The sequence below is a fragment of the Urocitellus parryii genome, chromosome 4, assembly GCF_045843805.1.
Source record: "Urocitellus parryii isolate mUroPar1 chromosome 4, mUroPar1.hap1, whole genome shotgun sequence".
NCBI lineage: Eukaryota > Metazoa > Chordata > Mammalia > Rodentia > Sciuridae > Urocitellus > Urocitellus parryii.
Window position 1 is genome coordinate 50912603 of NC_135534.1, and position 27876 is coordinate 50940478.

General features: G+C 44.2%; 1 protein-coding gene across 2 annotated transcripts in view; it reads right to left on the reverse strand.

Moving 5' to 3' along the window:
• Tead1 (TEA domain transcription factor 1) overlaps nucleotides 1-27015 on the reverse strand; it is a 254810-nt gene extending 227795 nt beyond the window's left edge. The window contains exons 1-2 of one of the 2 annotated variants that reach the window (XM_077798173.1): nucleotides 26638-27015; nucleotides 25901-26053 (exon numbers count right to left, since the gene is read on the reverse strand). The gene's annotated coding sequence lies outside the window, so the exon portion shown is untranslated. The remainder of the gene's footprint in view (nucleotides 1-25900; nucleotides 26054-26637) is intronic. The other variant, XM_026395863.2, reaches the window with a different exon arrangement.
• Nucleotides 27016-27876: the final 861 nt, after the last annotated feature.

The window sequence follows — 27876 nt, forward strand, 5'->3', positions numbered from 1 at the left end:
CCTGTGCTAGAGCCTAAGAGACTCCCACTTTGTCTTGTCCAAGGTCCTTTCTCCTGTGGAACCTCAAATGGAGCAAGACGCCTACAAAATCCTGCAGTGGAGCTACTATGATTGACCTTAAAATGATTTTTACTGAAAAAAAAAATAATCAACTGAACTACTTATAATCTTCCAAACCAAAGTCCTTGGCACCTTATAAATCAAAGGCCTCAAATACTACTAGAGCTTCATTTCATTCCACATACAGAGCTGAAATTGTAAACTAAGAAGAAAAAGCAATAGTACTGTAAAATAACTGACCAACTCCACCCAAATATCCTACATTTCTCGTCCCAGGGTAAGGGAAAGAAAAATGAGAGGTAAGAAGGACAATTTCTAAAAATTCTCCCACTATAAGAGAAAAGGTTTCTAAGATCACATGGCTTTGAAAAATGCTAGCAGAGCCTTACTGCACCAACCCATAATTTCAGTGACTCGGTAGATTGAGGCAGGAGAATTGCCAAGTTCAAGGCCAGCCTCAGCAATTTAGTGAGACCTGATTCCAAATTAAAAGATAAAATAAAATAAAAAGGGCTGGGGATATGACTCAATGGTTAAGCACACCTGGGTTCAATCCCCAGTAAACCACCTCCCCGCTACCTGAAAAAGGAACGCTAGCAGAAACTAAAATATATGCAAAACTTATTTCCCCTTTACCTTGCAGATATAATGGTACATTTTCTGTTTATAACTTCAAATGCACTATATATTTATAATTTGGTTTCTCTCACTACTGGAGCAATTTATCTTTGAGCACCTGTATGTTGATTATAAAAACAAATAAAGATTCCATTCCAGTCCACAAGGAGCTCAAGTTGGGACTTTGTACCTAAAATGAAAGGATTTTAACAGGAGATGCCGATTTCTTTAAGGGATATCGACTTACCAAAAAAAAAAAAAAGTTTTTTTTACAAAACTATTTATTTTCCCTAATTAAAAAAATAATAATAATAGGAACAACACAAGAACAATCTAAAAATGGGGAGATGTTTCTAAACCCAAAGTGGCAGGATGTGATTCCAAGCATTATTCCCCAAGGACCTGCAGGTGGTCAGGCCTGTGTTGGGTCATCAATCACCACTCTGCACAATGAATTCACTTCACTTAATCAGGCTTCATAGTTCAAAACATTCCCGCTGGGCATAGTGTTATCACAGGGGCTTGGGAGGCTGAGGAAAGAGGATCTCCAAGTTCAAAGCTAGCCTCATCAACTTAGGGAAGTCCTAAGCAACTCACAGAGACTCTGTCTCTAATAAAATATAAAAAGGGCTAGGAATGTGGCTCAGGAGTTAAGCACCCCTGGGTTCAATCCTGAAGGCAACTGAATCTAAGTCTACACAATTCTGCATGTCACAGATCTTCACCTAGAAAGCCAGAGGCTCTGGTTTATGAGGTTCCATTTTGTCTAACCCATTTAAAAATATGCATGAAGCATTCACATGACAAAGTTTTTGTAGATACTGAGCAATTACATTGGTAAATAACAGACACAGAACCTTCCCTTGTGAGGCTTACAATCTAGATGGTACATCAGATAACAGACTAATTTTACTGAAAGAAATAAAGAGGGTGCAATGATACAGAACAGCAAGTGGAAAGCTATCTAATCTGAAACCCTACAGAAGATATAACTTCCAAAATATCTATTCCAAGGGTTGATGTGACTATTACTGGAAAATGTTCTGAAGCACTACTGCATATAATTTAGAAAAGACAAAAATACTAAAAAGTAGAGTAAGGAGCTGGGGTTGTAGCTCAGTGGTAGAGCGCTTGCCTAGCACCTGTGAGGCCGTGGGTTCGATCCTCAGCACCACATAAAAATAAATAAACAAAATAAGAGGTATTGTGTACAAAAAAAAAAAAAAAAAGAGTAAGGCTAATCTACAACTTAATGCAAGCCCAATAAAAACAGCTTTTGAAATCTCTTAACCAGATAAGCTGTTTCTAAAGTTCACTAAATAAATAAATGGATGAGAAAAGGCAGGGGTGGGGGAATCTTTAAAAGAGTAATGAGAAATGAGTAGCTCTATGAGATACTGGAACACATTACAGAGTTAGAGTAATTAACGCACAGGTGGATAACTGGAATATACATGAAGTTAGTGTGCAGATAAAAAAAAAGAAGTCAGTGTAAGGAAAAAAAAGAATAGGATAAGTGCCATCAGCCTTTCAGTCTGGATCCCTACCTCACTTCTCATACAGTCCCAAACAAATTCTAAACATATCCAAAAGATGAAGTATATTATGATTGCCTATTTTTAAGTGGAAGACATTTTTCCAATTTCATAGTACAGAAGTCTTTAAGTAGTCTTAGAAACCATAAAGGAAGAAATGATAAATCTGACAGAATAATTTCTGCATGGATATGTTATTTGAAAGACAAATGACATACCTGAAAAGAATATGTGCAATTACCTAATCCCTTCTCCCCATGTTCCCTGACATTTCCCAGGAGTTATCTTTATAGTACTGCTCTCAAATTTTAAGGTGCATACCAATCACCTGGAGTCTGGAGTCTTGTTGTTAAAACGCAGATTCTAATTCAGCAGGCCTGGGGCAGGATATAACACCACGTGAGCTCTAACAAGCTCCCAGCAAACATCAAGTAGCTAAATCCTATGCAACTTTCCTAGGTAATGGGGCAAGGGTTAGAAATGAGTGGGACTCAGACACCACCTCAGAATCACCTGGTATCAGATCGCAGACCACACCAGCCTCCAACTTCACTGGAGATTCCGTTTAGAAGATCCATGGTGAATAGTAGGAATTGGTGCTTTTTAAAAAGACTCCCTGAGAGACAGATATGAATTACTTAGCCCAACTCAGACACCAGTGAAGACCATCTGAGTGAGTCCCTTCTCACTTTCTGTGCTCTGAGTGCTACAAAGAGAACTGTATGAACTGGTAGTTGAAAACCATTCCTGAAATGTTGTCAGATCCCACTGCCTGTCTCCCACCCCAGGTCACCTTTCCCCACAACATAGGCCATCTAAAGGGGAGAAAGCACACCAAAGAGGGCCAGGAGCCTGGAGAACACCACTCCAGTTAAGCTCTGCTGGCTGCGTGGACCTAGGCAAGCCTCCTGAACTCTCAGACTCTACTTACTTACAAAAACCAAGCCACTGTGAGGGAGAAATGAGTCAACCTACAGAAAAAGCCAGGCACGTTGCAAACATCACATGGATATCAGCCACTCTATAGTGGATTATGTGATGGCTAGAAACACACATCAAAGTCTGAACCCCTCACGTTTACCTCCCAAGAACTTTCCAAGTCCTTCCCCTTTCCTGTGCCCTTCTCAATTTAATGAAAGAAAAAAAAAAAGAACTTTATTATTTCCACTTTCCATGTATGCAAGTGAAACTTCATAAGCACAAGAGGTAAAAATATGATGTCATAAAGACTAAACTAAAAAAAGTTTCAAATTTGCAAAAGATGCCAACGAATAAGGTGAATGTAAAGTTTTCAAAAAAATAAATAAAATCTGTCCTCTGAAATAATCTTACTCTGTTATTTCAAAATTTTAAAGTCTCCTCTGAATTCTCCTCACACACTGTCACCACCACCGCCTCCCCAATCCGGGGAACAGCGAAGGAAACAGGCATTTTGTTTCTAGCACTGTCCCCGTGGGCACCATGTTTATTGGTGTCCTTGAAAGAGGCATTTGCTATTGAATCCAATTGCTAATAACTTCCACTGAATGTCCAAGATTCCCTGACAGAGGAGGCTTCAGCCTGTGCACTATATATTAATCAGATTTATCATCAGGATGCACTTGCCAAAGGCCACAGAGCACATGCCTTCCACATTGCTCAGAAATGGGAGGGGAGGAAATGGGAGGTGGGGCCACCAGGCAGGACACTCAGGTCTAATGACACACCTGGCTTGCCTCTTTCCAGGTGCTCAGTCAACTAGAACTCTCTAGAGGCCCCAGGCTTGACGGGAAATTCTTCACTTGCCACACACACTCAAACCTAGCACACAATCTAAAACCACGAGGCACCCCAGGGAGCAGAAAGGATGCAGATAGATGCCGAAATGGTCCAGTCTAAGACACTGGGTGGGGGTTAAGTCCCTCTTGCTATTCCCCACCTAGGTAAGCAGTCCAGAGACCAAAATGATGTCCCCTAGACCAACGTCTACTGGAGAATAGGGTCCAGGACAGCCTTAGATGCTTGAGGGAGCAACGCCACAGGACAGACTAAGCAGAAGCCGTGTGCTACCTGATAGTGCTGCCCTGGCTGAACAGGCCTCTCCAGAACATCAGGCAGCACTTATTACCCTACAAGTTAGTTGGCCAGAGACTATTAGACTCCAATTAACAGAAAGTCACTCCCACTAACCTAAGGAAGAAAAAGGAAAGGGAATATGGGTTTATTATAAGGCCAAGGGGTCGACTAGGAGACCACTGAATCAGGAACTGTACCAGCCCTCCTACGAGAGGAAAACCAGTAAATGGAAACCCACTGGCAAATGAAAGTCATTCCCAAGATCTCCTCTCCTCCTCAGCACAACTGCTTTGTGTCTGCCCCTCTGCCAAGCAGCTTCACCAGTGCGTCTCTACATCCATGGGTCAAACATCACCTCCCCAGTTAGCGTCTCCCTGAGCTGCAGCCATGACCATCAAAGACACCGGGATAACTGCCTTAATCCCAAAATGCTCAGGAGGCAGAGTTTAACTTGGCTTGGGTCAGAAGTCCCCCTTTGATCCAAACATCAGAGAAAAGGTGGGTGAGCTGGTCTTACTATTAACAGTATCTACCTGTCCCACACAATTACAAAAAAATAATATAACTGACAGCAGCTGAATGAACTCTGACCTTTCTTAAAGCCACAGGGTTTTGCAAAAGGTATCATCCTGTCTTCTTATCATCACTCCAAGGAAACACAGCTGTACAGCCAGACCCTCAAATAACAGATAAACATCTTCTTTGTAGCTTGCTTGTTGGTTGCTTGGATCAGAGAAAAAAGCGTTTTGCTGTTATCAAATAGGAATTTATTCCTGGTTCCTCTTTTTCTCTTTAGAGGAGGGTTCTCAGAAGAAATCTTGCTAGGGAAAGGGCAGAAGCTGGCTAATACATGAAAAGATCCTAAAAGCATGAAGGCACAGGTGGAGGGAAGGCAGACGCACGGTGAAGACACGCACACAACACACAGGGAACCCAAGCATTCTGGGGCAGACTTGGAAAATAATTTTCCATTCATAGAAAAAAATCTGTTCCATGTAAAGATTAAGTAAAGATCACAAAGGCAGTGGGCTGCTTTATGAAAAGAGTCCACCAGTCCAGGTCCATTTCACCTAAGGCAGCAAGTACATTCCTCACAGATCATGGGCTGCTCGGTGTGGCTGCTAATAAGATAATCTGTTACAGGAGGCTTACAAATCCATTTACATTGATTTTAATTAACGAATCAATCCCTGCCCCCCACAACTTGGTTCAGAGAGGGTGAGTAATTCAAGATTCAGTTTCTAATCCCAGTCTGAAATCTACATTCAAAAGACATTAACTCTCAGATCAATGCAAGACAAATAAAAATAATTGGATTTGTGCCTCTTGCAACGTAAGGAAAAAAAAAAAATCTCTTCCAAGTTTAGGAAGTAACCCTTCACTCATTGATAAAAGGAACGTATTTTCACAGTGATTTACAAACTCACATGAGACTCAGGGGTTTTTGAACCGGTCTGCAATCTGGAAAGCTGCTACCAGAAATTATGATTATCAGGCAAACCTCTAAAATCCAGATGAGCCTGTCTTTCTCAACAATTTATCAGAACCTTTTAATCTGGACTGAAGTTGAACAGAAAATTACCCACATGCAAAATCCAAACGACAGGTAGGAGCAGAGCGGCCCACAGCCTGGCTGTGAGCTGAATTGGCCATGCTTCATTAAAAAGCCAGGCAAACTTTTTCATTTGCTTTTCTTTTATTCTTCACAATGGCTGAAATAGTATTTGACCTTTCTAAGCAATTGCCAGCCATGAATTGGAAACAAGCTCCGTTTAAAAGACAGCATCAGTATATAACTGCTCATCATCTCAATTTTTCCCCTTATTTCTCAGTGGCTTTTCACAGGCTTGTCTACCCACTCTATTTTTAGAACTCTATCAGAACTTCCAATGACTCCATAAAATCCTCTGGTAGTAAAAAGGGGGGGGGGGTCTCCTTTCAGTCCCATTTTCTTAAAATCCCATAGCTAACACTCACTAGCGTAGGAAGACACAAGAGTCAATAAACAAAAACTCGCCACTCAATTTTGACTTTTTTCCAAGATTGAAAAATCCCATAAATTCACAAATAAAGCCTAAAGCAACAGTGAGGACCATCCCCACACAGACAGAAGCACCCACCCAGGTCTGCCCTGGCAAATACAAAGCTGTTGCGAAAGGAGAAAAGTCCCAGCAGACCCACGACCCCTGACCCCCCCCACCCCCCCACCCCCCCCACCCCCGACACCAGGAGGCCACCGACCACTTGGTGTTTCTCCTTTACTCTTTAAAACACCATGGAACAGTTATCAAAGTGAGTCTGCAGTCAGGAAGGCTGGCTGAAGCACTCCAAGAGGGACACCACCAACAAAAAGACTCTGTGTACAAGGAAGCAGATTCAAGTAAAAGCGAGAGGCAGGCCAGAGCCCGGGCAGGCGGCGGCTGGCAAGCAGGGTCTTTGGTTCACTCTCTCCCTCTCTCCATCTCCCACTCCCAACTGGATGGACAAACAAAAGAAGTCCACAGGGCAACTCTGCATATGGAATTCAGGGCGTCCCCTGCCTCCCATTCCCTTGCAAGACCCCAAGTTTTAGGACTCGCTGGCACACTGACACCTCACGGGCCGTGTGTGCGCGCACGGTGGCAACTCCTGGACTGAGCCTGCCGCCTCTCCTGGCCGGGTTGTGCAGGGCAGCTCAGCAGACAGGGTGTGCCAATGCAGCCTGACGTTCAGATCAAGACCACAAATTATAAACAGTTTCAGTAAATGGACTCGAGAGCCTTTGTTCCTCAGACATACATCTTCCTACCACTTTACAAAGCAGGCAGCAGAACCTAACCACCACCGCGGCTACAGCCAGGACTGGGAAAGGAAGTTATTGAAGCCTGGATTTCCTGCTTTTGCTTGTAGCCAAGAACTATGAGGCTTGTAGTGGTTTCAGGAACTGACTCATCCCATGATTCATGGATAAGATACTGCTTTTAATATGTTTCTGACCCGAAGACTCAGGAACTTCAAAACCAATCTGAACCTATGCTCCACTCTTTTTCACACTGAATATTCACAGCAAAATCAACGAGGACAACAATTACTCCAACAATGAAAACATCATGCCAACCGTGGGGAGCGTGGAATGTGGGTATCACATGGGGAGCTGTGATCAAAGCTTAATCCCTGGGCTGGGACTTGATAGCATCCAAACTTTCCGAAAGTGGATAACAGGTGGGATAGGGTTTATTTTTAGATGTCATTCACTTAGACATAAAAATAGATTCAGCACCGCAATATTTTAATTCAGGACCATCTGGGGTTGTGACTCCAAATAACCAAGATGTACAGAAGCATGTGGCTCCAGATTTAACTCTTCCAGTTGCAAAAAAAGGAAAGTGCAAGGTTAGCTGACCAATGAGTAATGAGCAATAAAGAACTCCCTGGAACTTATTCTCTTCAATCATCCTCCGCAGCAAGACTGCAACTCTATATTTCCACTCATGCTCTGACTAGCCTCCACTTTCTCCCTCTGTAGGCATGCACGCGCACACACACATGCACAAGAACACACGGGCATGCATGCTGGCACACACAGGTGCACACACACACACAGTCCTGCACTGAAGAGCACAGCTCTACAAGTACAGTGTCGGAGCTAGCACCTCTTGGCTGTTCCCCTCCGGGTCCCCAGGGATGTACTCATCAAGGAGAAAACCCCCTGGGGAAAGGTTCCCAAGCCTCCTTAGCCCGCCCCCAACACAGGGCAAAGAGCACTGGGCAGGTTGCAGGGGTAGTTTTCAGGTTTCAACACAAGCCCAGTTGCAGAGAGAGAAAGAAGAAAAAAGAAAACAAGAATACAGGCTGGCCTGGGGGGCGGGGGTGGAGGAAGCAGTCAGAACAGTGACCAGGGAGGCCAAAGTGCAGGGGCTGGCTGGCAGGCGCTGCACGGCTGGGCTCCTCCAACAGATTTACTGACATGACGTCAGTGGCTCCAGTCCAGATTTTTCTTTGGTAGCTTTTACCACTTGCCTCCTGAAGTCTCCACTGTTAGGGAGCCACAGGACCATAATGAAAATTCCCTTTGTGAAACCAAGTTTACCTCGGGGCACAGAGGCCTGCCTTGTGAATTACAGGACTCTTCACCCTTCTCTGGGTGCCCCTGAGGAAAGGGGAGGGGACCAACCCCTACAATACTGTACTCTCCTTAACACAGAGGAACCATTAAATGAAGCTTGATGCCTTTAAAGAGAGAGAGAGAGAGAGAGAGAGAGAGAGAGAGAAAAAGCCAAGGTGGGGGTGGGGGCATTCAACATGTATTAAAAATTTCACAGGCCAGGATACTGGTTAATTTCTCAGCGGTGCCAGGAATGATGATAATTTCAGGACCATTCACTCATGCTGTTCTGAGGTTGTGTTGGCTAGAGGGTGAATGCGAATGGCTTTGTCTCACCCATAGAACAAAAAAGTACTACTAAAAGCTGAAACTCCAGGCCAGAAGGGAACCTCTAAAGAGAGCATTATGGCTTGTCTTTAAAATGAGCCTTTTTTTTTTCCCTTTGCCTAAGTGCATATTCTATGATACTCCAACATGGGCATGAAATAATTTCCAAGAAGCAAAGGCAGGAATTACTAAAAATAAGTTTAATAGCAGACTTGTTAAACAAAAAACACTCATTTTAGTCTCACAGGCTTACTATCATATTCCCACAGCAGCAAAACAATAGCAGAGTTCCCTAGGACTCCAATGCATAAATCTGCCTAAAACTACAAAGCGTTAACATTTTTTAAGCTTATAAAAATAATGGATTAGTGATAAATTCTTTAAATGACTGGAACATTAAATATATTCTATTTTAAACACATTGAAAGACAAGAAAGTATTTACTGAAACAGATGTGTGTAAATGGCCCTAGTACTGTATCAACAAAAGTAAAGCCTGCAGTCTGAATGGCTCAGAGTGGTAATAAGAAAAGGAATCTTTCACCTCCTTCACAAGAGGAGGAACAAACTATCAGGTAGACAGGAGTGAAGGCAATCACTAAGGGCTTCCATGAAGCCTAAATTAATGTTAGGTTTAGCAGAGTCAAACCAAGGACAGGACAAGGTGACCAGCACAGGCGTGGAAGTGGTAAATGGGAGCCAAAAGGGCCAGGCATGAGACAAGTGAACAAGAAAAGCTTGTACCAGGGATCAGAGTGGCAGCAGTAGGTAAGGACCCATTTCCAATGAGAAACAGAGGCTTCTTCAACTGAAGGAGAACAGGGGCGGCGGGTGGTGAGCAGGGATCCTATCATACACAATGTAGCATGCAAATATAATTTCCCACTAAAAGGAACCAAAACTCTCCAAAGGTGTTCCTTCTCAGCCTCAGAATAAACAGGAGACTGAACATCAAAAAAAAAAAAAAAAAAAAAGCATCAAAGACAAAAGGGTCACATCCAAAGGACACAGGAGCCAACTAAAGAAACTTTTATTGGCCAAAATGAGACCACCAGAGCATCAATGGGAGGAGGAACTAGAATGACTCAAACATATCCAATCATTTAAAATCCATAATTGCATAATGGTAGATCCAAAAGGAAAAAAAAAAAACCTGCCTTTCATGTACAAATTCTATGTCAGGCTCACCAAATACTTGATGAAAGTTCCTCTCTATATGAAAGTACTCTATCTAATAAAAAGAACTATAATACCATCAATTTGCAAAGCCTACATGATACAATACACAGGGGCAGAGTTCATCAAACAGGGCATCAAACTCCTTCACAAAGAGAGACACAATGGACATTTTGTGCCTCCTGAAAAAAGTAAATACATAAGCCTGAATTAGATGAAGCTTCCAGATCTAAATTTCCATCTACTGGACCTGCCGTAGATATCAACACGAGAAATGGCACCGTGGGGATGCACCTGCAAAATCCAGAATGAAGGGCACGCAGCGCTGAGGCTGGCAGGGGCCAGTTCAGAATGAAGGGACTCTTCCAAAAACAAGGCAAGCAATCAATTACAAGGGAGAATATCTGTAGAGAGTTTTAAGAAACGCAGCAACCAAGCATAACCTGTTGATCTCGTCTGGACCCTCATTTGAACAAACCAATTATGAGAAAATATTTATGAGACAATCAAGGAAATCAAAACAGTTACTAGATCTCTGATATCAAGGAACTGAAGTGCTGGTATGACAATGAAATTGTAGTTGATGTTTTTTTTTGTTTTTTAAGTCAGCCACAAATCTGAAAGACGTACTGGAAGCTAAAGCACTGTGACATCTAGAATTACTTCGAAACAATCTGGTGGGAAAGAAGCCGGGGTTCTGGAAGCACCGGCATGGCCAGGAGCTGGTGTGCTGCTGGGTGGTCATGGTCCCTGGGGGTCGATTAATCTCGACTATAAATTTTCCCATTACAAAAACTGAAAATCTTTATATTGTTGATTCAGTACTGGGGCCATTTTCACCACATCTGTTTCAGTAAATACTAGTTGAATTAAGCTCTGAGCTTTCTTTTTTTAATGTTACTGTATTTTTTAATACCTTTATTTTATTTGTTTATATTTACGTAGTGCTGAGGACTGAACCCAGTGCCTCACATGTACTAGGCAAGCACTCTACCCCTGAGCCTTAGCCTCTGAACTTTCTTCTCTTTCAAAAGACTATTCTTGACCCTCTCCTTCAAAGAGAATAATGCAATGAAGAGGTATCTGCCCGCTCCTGTCCTCAGCTACTGGGTGACAGTAATCACAACCCTAATCAGCAGCTGACATTCATGAGACACTGGCTTCTCAACCAAGTGTCATACTCACCCTCATTCAATCTCACTAGAGCCGCAAGGAAGGCAACACTTAATGTCCATTTTACAGGTACTAATGAGGTTGCCAAGGTCCAGAGATAAGTGAAATGAAGGAAATGTAATTCCACAGGTCCATGAGCTCAATGAGAATCAGAATGAGTTATGTCTTTTCAAAATAGTAAAACTCTGTTCAAGAGTGCCAGAAACTCCGTAAGTCAAAAGCTTCCATCCAGCATTGAGAGAGAACAGAATGGAGAAGTGGTGCTTTTCTGATGACCATTTTTGGTGAAACCTAGGGTAAAACTGCAGATCTAAAAGGGAGAAAAGAGAGGGCTTGAAACAGAGGGCCAGGGTGTGTGTGTGTGTGTGTGTGTGTGTGTGTGTGTGTGTGTGTGTTTGGGGTGGGAGAGGAAAGACACAGAAAATATGAAAGCAAAAGAGAAACTGCCTGAAGAGAGAGAGAAAAGCAACAAAGCAGGAATTCCAGCCTGAGAAGAAGCTGGGAAATGCTTAAAATCAGAGCCAAAGGAGAAGCACATCTGCACACCGCTTGCTCCCTGAGCTAGAAGTGGTGGGAGCCGCCTTCTGAAGGGGCTGGAGAGGCTCTCTGTGGGCCAGCCACGAGGCTTCACTGAAACACACACCCAGATGGGTCCTACTGATTTTTCCACTTTGCCAATGAGGAAATTGAGGCCTAGAGAGAGCATCTGCCTTACCCAGGATGGATCACAGCTAACAAGCAGAACGATGTTCGAACCACAATATCTGAAGGCAAAGCTATGATTTTAGACCACTTTGCTAAATACATTCATCACGAAAGAGACCTCAAAAGGGCAAAAACGAACCAGTCAAGAATGGAAGCACCTAAAAGTAATATGGAGGGGCGGCAAGGTGGCACACGCCTATAATCCCTGAGGCTTGGAAGGCTGAGTGAGGCAGGAGGATGGCAGATTCTCAGCAAGAGCAAGGCCCTAAGCAACTCAGTGAGACCCTGTCTCTAAAAAAAAAAATAAATGTAGCTTAACGGTTGAGTGTCCCTGAGTTCAATCTCTAGTACCCCCAAAAAAATATATGGAAATTTAAGAGAGATAACCAAGAAGGTGAAGGAGGACAAGGACACGGTCCTAGCAAATGTCAATGAGGGAACCCCAACAATTTCTGGCCCACAGAAACCAGAACGAAGGAGAAAAAGAGAGCCCTTTCACCAAAAATCAACCAAAATGCCAAAGAAGGGTATCAACCCTATTGCCCACCCCATTTCCAAAGCCCCTGTCTTTTCAGAGGCCTGATTACTGCCCCCTGCCCACTAGTATCACATATTACAGGTTAAGATAAATTTTCCAGCAATCATCTGGGTGGGGAGGAGACACACTCACCCATCTCAAAGATTCCTTCCTAAACACTCCCATTATCACCTGCCCCCCAGCCCCAGCTCGAAGCCATTTCCACATTTCCACATTGGGCCTTCAGGTGGTGAAGGGGGCTAACTTCTTCTGACTGACTGCCAACAAAGCACATTCCGAAGCAAAACCAGATGGACCGGCAGGCCTGCTTCCAGCTTCCCAGACAAGACCACAGCAGCCCCCATCCCCCAACACACATGTACCCACATGCATGCTCACGCCTGTGCAGCGGTCTGCATCAAGCCAGCCCCCAATATCCCACCCTCTCATTTCCAAAGGCTAGTGTAACCTGTCAGGGAGTGAGGGGCACTGGGTCCCCCACAGAACTGAAACCAAAAGGGAGACTTGACCTTTGCCCTTTCCCTACAAGACAAAAGAAAGGTTCAACAGGGTCACACCCAACTTTTTACTATCTTAGCCACGTGTTTTTATGGAAGATAGAGTAAAATGGGCTGCCCAGATAACACTCTCCTCTTCCTGGGCAAATCCACCCAGAGGATTTGTTTCAACATCATAATCTATCTTTAACTCATTCAAATGCCACAATGAAACCTGATAGGTGACTTAATGTGCCGTCCTTTATTAGTCTGATGGCTATGGAGCCAGAGACACAGGAAGATGTTTCAAATTCTGACAGTCATAAACTAGCTGTGTGATCTCTTGTCCGTTTACTAAGCCTCTCTGAGCTTTGCTTTCCTCAATTACAAATGGGAGTTATTTAGCTTAAATGAATCAATGCGGAAGAATTTGCATAAGAAAAGAACCTAGCCTGTCAACTTTCCTTTTCTATCCAAATTCTCCCATTGGAGGCCAGGAATTAGCCCAACTAAAAACAGAGTTACAGAGTGAATTCAGCAGTGCTGCTCCTCCTCCACAAATGCTTTGGGAGGGAAACCTGGGGGTTTATGGAAGGAATGACACAAATCTAATAGCAGAGTTCTCCTGGACCTTTCTGCCCAAGGGCTTCTAGGCTCACACATTTTATCTCATAATCCAAAGCACAGCACAAAAGCAGCTAGAGCCCAGCTGAGCATCACCTTTGTGAGGTACTTTGTTGGCAGCTAGAGCCCAGCATCACCTTCCCAGAAAGGAAACAAAATGTTTTAGGACACTTGCCCACCAGGCTGGGGACGTGGCTCAGTGGAAGAGCACTTGCCTAGCACATGTGAGGTCTTGAGTTCCATCCACCAGAAAAAAAAAAAAAAAAAATCACACTTGCCCAAGATCAGGGGAATGAACAGCCCCAAACCAGGCCTTTATAGCACACCAGCTGTAGGAGGCATCGGGATGCCAGCGCCCAAATGGCCTCAGTGCCCTCTCCTGACAGAGCCGCAACAAGGAAGCCCTTGCGGGAGCTCTCAAAGGCTGTCTCAAAGCTGCTGGGTCAGCAGGACTTGAGAGTTCTCTACTGGACTGAACACCTCTGCTCCTGCCCAAAGTTGTTGTCTAAAGCACAAGATTAAATAAGCAAATAGTGCTGTCAAAAGGACCACCAGGAATTGAGCAGTGTCACCCCAATTACTTTTGGTATGGAGCAAAGAACTAAAAATGTCTTTCATAATTTCCAACTTTCCGCCTGATTTTCCCTACTCTAGATAATTTAAGTTCACCTTAGGACATCAGGACACCAACTCCAAAGGAACAGAGGAAGGTGAGTTTGAAATCTAGGAAAACACCCCACCCCCACCACCACACACCCTCTGCAAAGTGCAAACCTTTCTGAACTCAACTGGGAGGAAAAAAAAAGAAACTTCTAAATTAAACTATGCTGGTCTAAAAGGAAATGAACCAAGGCTGAATCACCCTGATGAATGATGAGAAACTTTTCTTTTATTTAAATCCTTATGAATTGATCCACAGCCTAGCACAGGATTTGAAGCCATTTGGCTGAAACTAACACCGTCTGTAGGAAACAATGTTTTCTAAATTTCCCCTCTATTGTAGTTCTGGCTCAGAAAGAGCCTGGGACAATCCTTCAAGAATCATACTGTCCTGAGCTCAATACCAGGATGCCCACAAATACCTCCTGCCCCGAATTTTCTCTCTACTCTGCTTAATGAAAGGGAGTCAGCCAATTTCCCATTAGAATGACCATATAACGGATCATCCAAACTGCAGCATTTGGAAAGTAAAAGAGGGTGCAATAAAGGATTCTGCCAAGACAAGCAGCATAAACCAGGGCTGTAACCAGCACACAGGTAGGAGGAAGGATAAAGGACAACCTTCAGGAAATACAAATGGACAAAGCAGACACAAATGGCTATTACAGGAAGGCAGTCAGGATCTGGCAGGACGACACAAGAAAGACCAAGTTCATGTTAAGAAAAAACTGACCAGGCGCAATGGCACACACCTGTAATCCCAGCGGCTTGGGAGGCTGAGGCAGGAAGATCGAAAGTTCAAAATCAGCCTCAGCAATTTAGCAAGGCCCTAAGCAACTCAGAAGACACTGTCTCTAAATAACATATTTTAAAAAGGGCTGGGGATTTAATCCTTGGTACCAAAATAAAAACACTGAAGCCAGACACAGTGGCCCACTCCTAACACTCCTATAATCACAGGGGATAAGGAGGCTGAGGCAGGAGGATGGCAAGTTCAAAGCCAGCCTCAGGAACTTAGGGAGGCCCTAAGCAACCTAGTGAGACCCTGTCTCAAAATAAAATACAAAAAGAGCTGGGGATGTGGCCCAGTGGTTAAGCAACCCTGGGTTCAATCCCCGGTACCAAAATAATAATGATAATAAACAAAGAAAGAAAAAGCTGGACAGAAGAGAGCCTGAAATTCGAGGTATAAATTTACCTGATTCAGGGGTTCCTTTCTCCATCTTAAATCAATTTACAATTCAGATGCAACAACTTATTTGTGGTCTCCGGTGCCACAGGTGTTCATCATTTGGAAGCCAGTCACTCCACATCACTGAAACTTGGGAAAAGATTCTTCAATTTTAAACACTTCTAATGGGTATCTTTGAAAGGAACTATGTGTTTCCCTATGTCCTCACTAAACCCAGCAAACTAACAGAAACGCAAGCTCTTCTCATTAGGTCTGCATATCAATCTTAATCACCTGGCTACCAAAATTTTTTTTTAAAACAAAGACCCAGGCATGGGGAAGGCGGGGTTACCATGGCAGGCACAGTGAAAGGTAGCATGGGGTGAGAACCAGATTCAGTATTTTATTTTTTATAAGATGGAATTCACATGTCATAAAAGTTACCCTTTTAAAATATACAATGTAGTGGCTTCCTGGAGGTTCACAGGCTGTGAATCTGTTTTTAAATGTTTTGTCAGCTGTCAATCTGCTACCTCTAAAACCTCTTATCAACCAGGCTGCCTCCCATCCCACAATTTTTTGTTTTAACTCTAAGAATGGGAAATCAGTGCCAGGCACAGTGGTACAGGCCCGTAATCCCAGAGGCTAGGGAGGCTGAGGCAGGAGGATCCCGAGTTCAGCCTCGGCAACTTAGAAAGGCCCTAAGAAACTCAGTGAGACCCGTCTCTAAATAAAATACAGAAAGGGCTGGGGATGTGGCTCTGTGGTTGGGTGCCCCAGGGTTCAATCCCCAGTACCAAAAAAAAAAAAAAATGGAAAATCAGAGTAAACCACCCTTCTGGGCAGCTTCTTGAGCAACAGGAAAATAAGTCAATAAAATGCGGGTGGTCCCTCGCCCAAGCTCACACAAAGCAATCTTCACTGCTCAGACCAGTCATGGAAATGGCCAGAATCTAAACACACAGGACATGGACACACCCTGAAATGGTGTAGCTGGGAATCAGCTAAGCAGGACCAGCTCAGAGCAGCTGACTGAAAACTCCAGTTTCCACCCACCGGCTTGGCTTGGCTTTCTTGGATCCGGGTCACTTCCCCAGGACTTACCTGGAGTTACACACTCCACGGGGGTTAGTAAACAGCCTTTTAAATATGCAAATGCACTGGTGGAAAAAGAAGAGCTACCATTCCCTCACACCCAAGGGTGAATGATCATCGGAACCATATTTAAGGCCCAGAGAAAAGAAGTCTTATGAAAGGACAAAGATTTAATTAGAGTGTGGAGTCCTTGGAGGAACAGGATCGGCTAGGTTGTAACAGTGGCACAGCAGCCGCTCCAGCCTGCAGAGCTAGCACTTATCTAAACTTGACTGCAACTCCCCAAAGTCCACAACGTCATCCCCACTTTCTGGATTAGGAAACCAAAGGCATGCGGGCTCACTCAGCAGGCTGCCTTTTAGCAGGAGCTCAGGTGCCATGAGGGCAGCAAAGGCAGGAGGGTGGCACTTTCCTTTCGGTCACCTGAAGTGGGCGACCAATGCCCTCAGCAATGTCTGAGTCCCAGCCATCACCATAGAAAAGAACACACAGAACCAGATAAAAGAGTCTTCTGCTGGACAGATAGAGCTGTACCATGCTACCTACTTTTTTGAAGCGTTTCCGTTTAATTCATTACTACCATTTGGCAAGGAATAACCTCAAATATTGTGTATTTGCTGATGGATTTCCTCCACTTACTGCATGAGGGAGGTATGGTTCAAAGCAATGAATGGTCAAGGGACTTTTGGGATTGCCTCAACCTTTCCTGGATTTCAATCCATTTGCCTGAGACCAGAAGCCAGGCTCTTCTACAAACGCCTCAGTCTTTGATTGTTCCTCCAGAGTCACAGTCCAGGCTGACTCGGCAGGAAATCCTTAAAGATCTGGTACGCAGTTACTATCCACTTACACCATATATCCAATGTACAGTAAGCACTCTACTGAAATCTATAATCCCAGCAACTCTGGAGGCTGAGGCAGGAGGATTCCAAGTTTAAGGCTAGCCTCAGCTACTCTGTGAGTGCCTCAGCAACTTAGTGAGACCTTGTCTTAAAATAAATTATTAAAAGGGTGGGGATGTAGATCAGTGGTAAAACCAATAGCCAGTACAAAGGAGGGGGGGAGGGAAAAAGAAAAAAAGAGAAAGGGGGAGGGGAAGAAAAGAAAAGAGAAAGATTGGTTGATTGATTGATTGATTGATTGATTGAATGAATGAATGTAGATGGGAACACTGAAGCTTGAAGAAAGGAAGCAATCTATCCAAGGTCACACTAGCAAATGGCTGAGCTCAGAATGAGCCCAAAGCATAGCCAATTGCAAATCTATTGGCAAACCCATACTATCCTGCCTACTTTGTCCAAACCAAAATCAGGACACATCCCACCCTTCATGTCAACCATTCCCTCCATCCTTTCAATTAATTGCTTTTCAATTAATTGCACACAGCCAAGTTGCAAATCTATATTAGCCTGTTTTTGGCAATAACCTTCTTTATCGACATCTGAGGACTGAGTTTATTACTCAGAATATTTTACTGGGGTTGGTTTGTTTTTTTAACAACTGAGTCCCACTCCACTCCCAAAATGGCATCAGATAGATAGATAGATAGATAGATAGATAGATAGATAGATGAAACCTCTTCTTTCAAAGTTCCAACATCAATCACTTCCTCTGCAAAGCTTTCCTTAGTCCTACCCCTGGGCAACACAGTTCTTTTGATATATCATGAGCACTTGCCCCACTGAGCTTTAACCCCTTTATGACGATATTACGAAAAGATATGCATGCTTCTAAAAAGTACAAACATGTAAAAAAATGACAGCCTACACCATTCCACTCCCTCAAAGCAACCATTATCATAGCATATAATCTCCCAGGTCCTTTTTGGCTAGAGACACAAATGCGTTTCATCAGCACTTGACCAACCCTAAGACACCACTCGACTTAAAATGCAGCTTGATTTTACTTCTAAGACATACAGTTGGGGAAAAAAAAAAAATGATGCCAGATTGCTTCCTTACAATTTAGAAATAGTACTTTATACATACTGAAACTTTTACCCTATGTCTATCTTTGTGCATATATAAAAAGGAAATTGTAAGCTAAATAAATTGAGTCGGATATACCCAAAACAATTTCACTCAGTGATGAACATCCACGCTTTCTCACACAACATCACCTTCAGTGACATGAGAGTCCCCGGTACTGACTCTGGAGTTTTCTTCCTCTGGAAGCACTCATTCTACAATCTTGGATAATCACATCAAAGGTCATGACCACCTGGCCAGTCATGATGGTTCAACATGACCAATTTCAAAAATGTTCAAGTACGTAAAAAACGTGCCCCTTGGGCTGGGGATGTGGCTCAGTGTTAAGAATATGTGCTTAGCATGTGCAAGGCCCTAGGTTCGATCACCAGTACCAAAAATATCCAAAACATCCAAAACCCTCATGAAGTAAGATGTACGTAATTCCCCCACTAAATCATGATTACCATTTTGCAGGCCTATTTCCTTGCTGATCTATAAACTGCAGGGGCAGAAGTGTTTTACAGATCACCATTCGTTGGCTACCTTCTCCTGATCACCAAATCCCTAGCAAAAAGTAGCACCAGAAAATGTGTAAACGTCCAGTGGCAAGTAGTAGCTTCATGAAATCAGATAAGCTAGATTCCAAAGTGCCCAGAGTAAAAGGGAGAGAGAAGTAAACTCTTTTATCCACAGGTGTGTTGATATGGGTATTAGGATCACTCTTCTTTTTCCCTTCACTCCCCAGTGTCCAGGGATGCCACGTGGGGGGGGGGGGGGCTCTAGGAGAATCCCCACTACTCAAAACCCACTATGGGGGTGGTGTGCAGCCAGAACAGAGCTTGGTTCTCAAACCCCTCACCAGGAGGTCTGACCCACACAGCTGTAATCACATCTGGAAACAACTGTTGCACTCCCAAGAGTAACAGGTGAGTGCCAGGCCCAGAGAAGGTGGTTTGGGTTCATTTTATTGCTTTTCCTGCATGGAAAGGTGAGACTTTATTCTTGTGCAGCCTTACTTTTGAAACCATCCAAGAATATCTTAGTGACTTCCACAAAGATACAGTATAACTTCCTAGGTCACCACCTCACAACTAACTGAAAACTCATAAACTTAATCTAACTTGAACACAGCATAAAAATCAGAATGATTATCTAGAACAGTGGATCTCTACCAAGAGCAGATGCTATCATGGGGATTTTTTTGGAATATACTCACAGTGCACCCACCTAACCCCTCCTAAGTCTCCACTGGTAGAGGTATCCAGGCTGCAGGTGACAGGAGTAGAAAGAGGGTCACCTGGGTCTGAAGCTGAACCATCCTGAATTCACTGTGTAAACAAATCTGTGGAGAGCGAATTACAAACCCAAATGTCAAAATGTGAGAACAGGTGAGACACCTGGGAAGCCGAGTGAGAGCACGCAGGCAGGGAAGTGCTGGGAGAGGGACACACAGTCTCATCCCAGCTTCCTGGCACATTTCCAGGTCACAAGTATTTGATGAAGGAGATTTACTTGGCTGATCAGCACATGGTCATGAGTATCACCACCTTTGGTGCACAGAATCCCAGAGCTGGTTTCAGCTCCATCGAGATTCCCCTTTCATCGGTGAGAGGGATTATGATTTGGGTTCAGCATTACTGGACACGAGGGTGGTGTGCTAGAGGTGTTCTCCCACTCAACAATTTCTGGTCATTCAAAGAAGCTGCTCCTTGCCTCCAAATCACAGATGGCATAGATTCTCAAGTTACATAAAGAGGTCGATCACATTTGCATTCTATGATTAAGGTAAAATTTAAAGATGAAAGGGAATTAGGAAGACATTCTGAATTCTTAAAAAAAAAAATTGAAACTTTTTATCAGAATACAAAAGTACAATATACTGACTTTACTTCTTTGATATTTAAAACAAAAGCCAACTTTGAATTCAGGGAATTCCTTACTTCTGCCAATATGAAATTCAGTAGCCTATTTTCTGTTTTTCCTCTCAGAGGCAATACCTGAGGACTATTTCAGGAAGGGGCTGATGGTCTCTTCGGCTGATAGGGCTCTCTTTTTGACTCTAACTAGCATTGTCTCCCAAAGGCTTTGGAGATGAAAAGGCAGCGAAGAAGAAAGGACTGAAAGAGATTCCTCCAAAGGAAGCATCCGCTCACAATGGTTTTCAGAATCAGTAACCCCCAAGACACCCCCATCCCCCGTGTTGGGTGATCTGAAAACGAAGCATATCAAAATGCTATTGATAAGCTAAATTACCAGACAGCTTATCTGAGGCCCACATCCGCCATATGGTGCCCCAACTTCTGCTGCCTGTTGCTGCCACAACAATAGGCACGCCTACACAGAAAGCACCATCGGACAGAAACCCAGCAGCGGCGGCATGTGGGGCAGCCACTGTGTTTACATTTTATTTTGTGCCATTAAACTTCATGCTTCCCCCTGTCCTGGTAGGGGCTAGAAACACACATACACACATTCAGTGTCAAAAATCTGCATTACCTGCGTAATGAGTGTGCGCCCACTGCGTGTGTGCACATGTGTGGGGACAGATCAGGTGAACAGAGAGAAAACCAGATGTCAACTTCAGAAATGGAGCTGCCCGGTGGGGGAGGGCAAGCCAGGCATTCTCCCAGCTAGAGCAGCAAGCAGACAATGCGCTTTTCTCAAAACACTCAGGCGGGCGGGCCTCGGGGAGTGGCTATTTAAAACACTTGGCTCCTTTTATTTCACCACCATGGAAGTGAATTCGGTTCTTAAGTGCCAGAGCAAATGAAGTCATTTGGCTTCCGCGGGCTCTCTTTGCATTTCGGCAGCAGGAGTCAGACTGGCTGAAAGTCGGAGGGTCCATCTCAGTTGTTCTTTCTTACAATTAAAATTGATTTCCCAGAGGATTTGGCACTTAGGTTTCATCAACTTTTTTTTTTTTCTTTGAAAAGAGGTTCAGATCATAGAAAAAGTAAAGAATCATCTGGCACTGGAAGGAATGCTGTCAAAAACAACTCCCTTCATGAAATGCCATCAAGTCACAGTGTAAAGAACAGATAAGGCTATTTATCACCTTCCACAGGCTTGATTAGTGTAAAAGATTGACGGTGATTTTTTTTTTTTGGTCAAATGAATTCATAAGAATTCTGCATTTCTTTCTCTCAATTCTCTTAAAGGCTTATCTTTGCAAATACTGATAAAATGTTCATTTATCTATTCACTATTAGAGAAAGACACTGGCTTTTAAAGAGAACTGAGCAGCTGTAGCATCAGGTTATGTAAAAAAAATGTACAAAATGCAGATTTGGATAAAGTGCAAATCAAAAAGAGGCAAACAGTTTCTTAATATTCAGAGCTCCAGAACTATTACAGTACAAGACACTCATTTCATTTTGCCCAAGTTATCCACACCTAAGCATACAACATTCTTGGATGAACTTTTCAAATTTTCTTAAACATTCTCAGTTAAATATATATATATATATATATATATCCTTTCAAGTTAAATTGAGATTGCACTTGAACTCCATCCAAGAACAGAGCTGAACTGAATTATGATAATTAGAAAGCTGTGCCTATAAAAAAAAAAAAAAAGAAAAAAAAACACAAAAGCACGGTTGATGCTTTTTTTTAAAAGTTCATGCCAGAGTATATAAGTTCAATATGTTCTCACATAATTAACATTTCCCACCATTAGCAGCAGTTTTTCAGTTTATGTATCAGTAAAAACAACAGTACTCATTATAGTTGTATACCCCTAGTCAATAGTGTGGCAGTCACCTTACCCACACATCTAAACCTGTCAGATGCCTAAAAGCAAGCAGAATTTCCCACTGGAGATAACAGATGCTTAATCTGTTCATCAGCTTTTTCTTTGAAACACATTTTCCAGGGCCTTATTCCTACCCATTTTAAAAACGCTAATGAAATACTCAGATAGAACCTTTAAAACTAATATGAACCATGAAAAAAATGGTAAAAACCATCATATCAGGATAATAAAAATGGTTTTAAATGGAGTGGGGCGGGGGGAGTGGATCCCAGCCTTCCCTTGGCCTGTCACAAAAATAGAAAAAAACAGGGTCTCTTGGGAGGAACCCCATCGCTACTGTCCAATTCAGAAGATAGACCAGTGCACTTCCATCCCCCAAGACTCCCAGACTGGAAACCATTTTTTAAGAATCCTCCCAACTATTTCAAAAGCCAGTAGACAAAAGAACTTAAGAGCTGAGAGTAACCCACCCCATAGGAAACCTGTCCTGAAACCATGCACCCCCTTCAACAGAGAACCCCATTTGTTTGAACTCGTTAAAATACATATTTCATATATTTCCTACAACAAAACCTGAACATTTCTGGAAAAAAAAAATAATAAAGGATTTTTTTTTTTGAATGGTTGAATGTCAATCCCAAACTCAAGTATGGTATAAAGTCAAGGAAGTTTGTAAAGAGAATCTTACAGATTGAGGACTAGCAATAGTTGACAGTTTTTAAATAAGATTTTAAAAATCCACACAAAAATACTCCAAAATTTTAGATCCAAATGTTCTAGCATTACACAAACCATCCCAAAAGAGAGAAGGCCCGTAAAGTTTCCTAGTTTCAGATGTATACAGTGATTGCAATTCAACAGGGTCTAAATTAGGTATCTGTCAAAAAACCCAACCCCGAAACATTCAGGGCTAGGATAGACCTGAAATGCTTGATTTTATCACCTTGATGAATATGAAAGAATAAAATATATCACAGGTACTGTTCAAACACGATTTAGAATCTTATTTAAATACCACAAGGTGATCTGTACCTTCAACAGATAAAATAAGAAAAAGCACTAGGCAGCTATAAAAGATTATGCCAGCCATCAGTCCCCAAGCAGCCCAACAGCAGAGCCCAAGTTTGTCAAAGGGGGATAAGCTTACAATATATTTTTCTTGCTGAGTTCAGAAGTAGGACATTAACAGGCTGCAGTTCCAGTCACTGAACTCCAAAGGCAAACTGTAATGCCTGCATTAACAGAAAGAATGACTGATTTTTTTTTTTCAGTTTTACAGAGAAAGCTGGACACTTGCTTTAGCCAGTATTTTTAATCCTTTGGAGAAAACAGACCCTAAAAGTTTTATCACAAAACAGATTACACACAGTTTTAGCTCAGAAATACACACATATACACATCTATTTTTTTTCTTTTTTCCTAATTTCTTTATTGGGAACAAAATAAAATGCCAAAATAAAAGCTTAATAGTGTTATCAACCTACAATCTATGCATGAATATGACCATTTTTTTTAAGTTCACCAGGTCATACAGTTATTTGTATGAGTGATAAGGCATCACAATTTCCATTTGCAAGCAGTATAATTATGCTCACAATTAACACATAACAACACATGAGATTAGAGAGAAAACTAATCTTACAAATGTACAGGCTCTTGTATGACCGCCATATATGAGAGACCAATCCATTTCTTAAAGAAGCAACCTGCTAATGCTGTTAATGACACAGCTCATTTCTTCAAAGGCCCATCTAATATTTTGGATCTACATTCTCTTAACTGTTCATGTTACACACTTTTCTACTGAAAATATGACAGCAAATATGATCTAGACCCAAATGATTCACTACAAGTATATGTCTCCCAATTTTTCCCATTAAAAAAAAAAAAAAAAAAAAGCCCTCTTCTACTTGCTGCTCTGTAGTCAGAAACAACAAACTCAAAACTGTTTGTAAATTGCTGGAGCTCAGGCAGAAAAAAACTCAAAACACTTTTTCTTCATGGCTTATGTGTCTTCTTCTTAAATAGAAGGGGACACCAGCTTCCAAACTAAGTATATGGATATATAATTCCTGCTGTATTCAGCAAATGGCGGGAGGAAATGAGGAGAGGAGGAGGAAGCTGCCTCCCCAGTCTACCCTCCCAAGCCCACCCTCATGTGTAATTAGTTTGCTGCTGGGACCTAGGCACACACTGTCCCATAGTGCAAGGCAGAGCTTCTCAGTGAGAGATGCATTTCAGTCTGGCGCAAGTAAGCTAGGATGTTCTCCTTCAAATTAAATTTTATTATCTATACATCTTTGGTGAGTCCTGGGGTTTTGGGGGGGAAATTAAAAAAAAAAAAACTAATAATCTCTGACATATCCCCTAAAGTTTAAAAAGGATCACACAGAAAAGGAATCTACCCAGATTCTTTCCTATAATTTTTTTTTACTCTTTTTTCCAAATCAAAGTGTCATGTCAGTTTTGTTCAAACTCATTTTAAAAAGTAAAAAGTATTCTAGTATTTCCCTAAAACTGCAGATCAAATAATACTTGTCATTAAAGTAAATGTAAAATGGTCTACCTTGGCACATCAGCAAAAACCAGTAATGGATACAGCTTATCAGTTCATTTTTTAATACCAACAACAAATAAAAGAATCGTAAACTGTTAAAAACCTGAAACCTAAGAGCTCAACACAGAGTTGCACACACAAAGAAATACTAAACAAAAATATCTGTGACCATTTATGGAAATAGTGAGATTAGAAAAATAAGCCTTTCTCCCCAAAATGATCAAAAATTCAAAACCTTACTGTTGACAAAGGTTCAACAAAACCCATTTGTCTTTCTGGAGTCACTTTGTAATTAGTTCTACTACTTCCTTCTAAAGAGGAAAGATTCTTACTAAAGTTGAACCTAAGTCTGGCCCTTATAAAGCATTCAGTAGTGCTTGGACCCAAATCCAACAGTGACAGGATAAACCACCCAGCACAGCTTGAAGACTATTCCCCAACCATTGCCTCACAGTACCCTGGCAGAGAAGCCCCCTTCTGAAGAGACCATCAAGATAGGCTGCAGAGAAAGGAGCCCACTCCCAGCTTTGACAATGCAGTTGATGATACTGGTACTTTAAAGAAAAGGATTTGTCCTTGCTAGTAACCACCTGCAGGCACTCAGCAAACCCCAATCAGACCCCAAACTTCCAAAAACAATCGAGGTGATAAGTGGGGAGAAATAAGTGGTTGTCCTGGACAGTCTGCCCCTTTGCTGTATCTGTAGCAATTAAAAAAAAAAAAAAAAAATCTCACTATTTTGAAATTTGATAGGCTTTACAGACCTTTATGTCTCAGGACCTGGGCTCCCCTCCCAAGCACTGTTTTTAAACCCGGCCTTTTACATTCCCAGTTCCTGGAACATCATCTGTCTGTTTCCAGTGCTCGCTGAGGTCAATTTTCATTTCTGCAAATCACAGGCAGCCACTTGCTTCTAAGAAGTTAACAAGCCTCCTGAGAAACGCCGGTGGCTGGTATTTCATTGTTTCATAAATATTTTTATACAGTGACACCATTCAACTTTAAATAAATCTTTTAAAAGAAGGACAATTAAAGAGCGAAGAAAATTCTGATCTGGGTTTTATTTTCGTGGGAGGAAGACAAGGGAGATATAAACCCCTCATTGTTTTAGACTCCTTAAAAATGTTGCTCGGGTTTTTTTCTTTAAAAAAAAAAAAAAAAAGGACACTCACAGAAGTTGAACTTTCTTTAAAGGGGGCCTCTGGACTTTTGAAAACAAATGTTGCTGCTACGAACAAAGGCTAAAAGTGTACCCTGATTTTCTTTCCCTCCTGGGGATTATTTCTCTTCCAATAAACAAACAAATCCCCCAGTATTTCCTACCAAAGGGAAGTTTTCCAGGGAGAGTCTCCTCCTGGGTTTGGTGGTAACAGCGACTCAGTCTTTTTTGGACACAATGTTTCTGCTGACTCCTGAAAATTTTCCACTTGAATGTGCAATGAAGCGGCGGCGGCAGCGGCGGCGGCAGCAACAGTCCTGGAGAGGCGGTAAAGACGACCGTGCCCTCTTTCATCTTTGGGAAGAAGGAACGAAGCCCCCAGCCGCAGCACTCGTCGTCGCGGTCCCCAGACGGGCCTCAGAGGGCCGCGGCGCCGTGGGGGCGGTCTGGAGGTGGCACGGGGGTCTCAGGCCGGCTCCGAGGCGACGGCAGTTCTCCCCGCCCGCGCTCGCTCCGAACTTCTGGCTTCTCGGCGAACACCGTGAAAAGAGCCCGAGGGTGTGTGCGTGTGCGCGTGCCGGCGGCTGGAGAGGGGACGTGGGGGGCGCGACGCCGCCGGCCGGGAGCCTCCGGGGCCGCCGCCGGGGGCCGCCTGTTGCCGCGCGGGCTCCCAGCGCGCGGCCCAAGTTGGCGTCCCGGCAACTCGCCCAGCGGCGCCGGGCGGCTCACCTAGGAGGGGGCGCGGGGAGGCGGGTGCGGAGACCGGCGGCGGCTGGCCGCGGGTTCACACAAAGCACAGCCCGCAGAGAAAGAGCCGCTCGGGCGGGACGAGCCACCAGCCCCCGCCACCCGGCGCCCCGCGCGCCCCGCACCCCTGCATCCGCCCCGCGCGCCAACTTACCTCGAACACTGGAGCCGCCGCAGCGCCCGGGGAGTCCAAAGCAAACTTCGGCGCCGCTTCCCCCGTCCTCCGCTCGGTGCTCCCTCCCTGGCTCCGGATCCCCGAGCCGGGCCACCCCACCCCTGACTAGCACCGCTCCTGCCCCGGGGCCGGCTGGGTGCGCTTGGCTGCTGCCCGCGCTCCGGGCAAAGGTGGACGGGGGGTGGGGGGGGCGTCACTGCATGGCCTGTCCCCGGAACCGGCCGCCCCGGGCCCGGGCCCCGCCGCGCGGACTGGCCCGCAGGGTGGAAGCGAGTCTGCAAAGTGCTTGGTGGGCGCCCGCGGCGGGCGGCGGGGCCGCGGCGGCGGCTGCAGAGGCTCGGCTCGGCTCGGGCGGCGCGGCGCAGCGCGAGCGATGCTAAGAATGTTCGGAATGAGGACAGGAATGAAATGAACGCCAGGACCGAACTCGCTCCGGAGGGGTGGGGCCTCGGTGACGTCATGCGGCCTGCCGCCCGGGGCCGGAGGCGGGGCCTGCCGCCGCCGGTGACGTCATGGGGATTCGGGGCGGGCCCGGCGGGGCCGCCCTGCCGTTGGGGCGCGGGCTCCCCCCGGAGGGACGGCAGGGCGGAGTCTCGCGCCCACCGGGAAACGGGGCGCGCGCGGGAGCCGCCCTCCCCCTCCCGGGGCGGACTCCGGGCTTTGTCCCGGGCTGGGGCGGGGCGGAGGGAGCAGGACGGCTTGGAGGTGCTGGTCGTCGTGCACCGAGCTCCAGCAGCCGGGGTTCCCTCTGGAAAGCGGGCGCCGAGGCCCCGGCTGCGCGCGCGGTACCTTTTGTGCCTTAGTTTCCCTCATTCCGGGTGCAGAAGCTCTGGCTCTCGGGCTGAGCGATCCAGGACTCACGGAAGACTGCAAGTGTAGAGAAGTTCTTTTCTGGAAATTGAGCTTGTTGCTGTGGAGCGCGGTGGACGCCTACCCCGGGCGGTATTCCCAGCCTGCCATTTTCCTCCGCTCGCCCTTTCGCTTTATAAAAGTTCTCGGCTCTAGCGCAAGTCAAAGACTGCCCTGCTGTCGGGAAGGGGAATCTTTGGCGTAGCAGAGAAGGATAATTACAGAGTTCATAATGATCCCTGTGCTAACATGGTCTTCAAGTCACTCAAGAAGTTATGTTTCACTTATCCATGTGGGTTGTACTTTTCAGAATATTGCGTCCAGGAAAAAAAAAAAAAATCCTAAACTGTGTCCTATGCTTCATCTGGC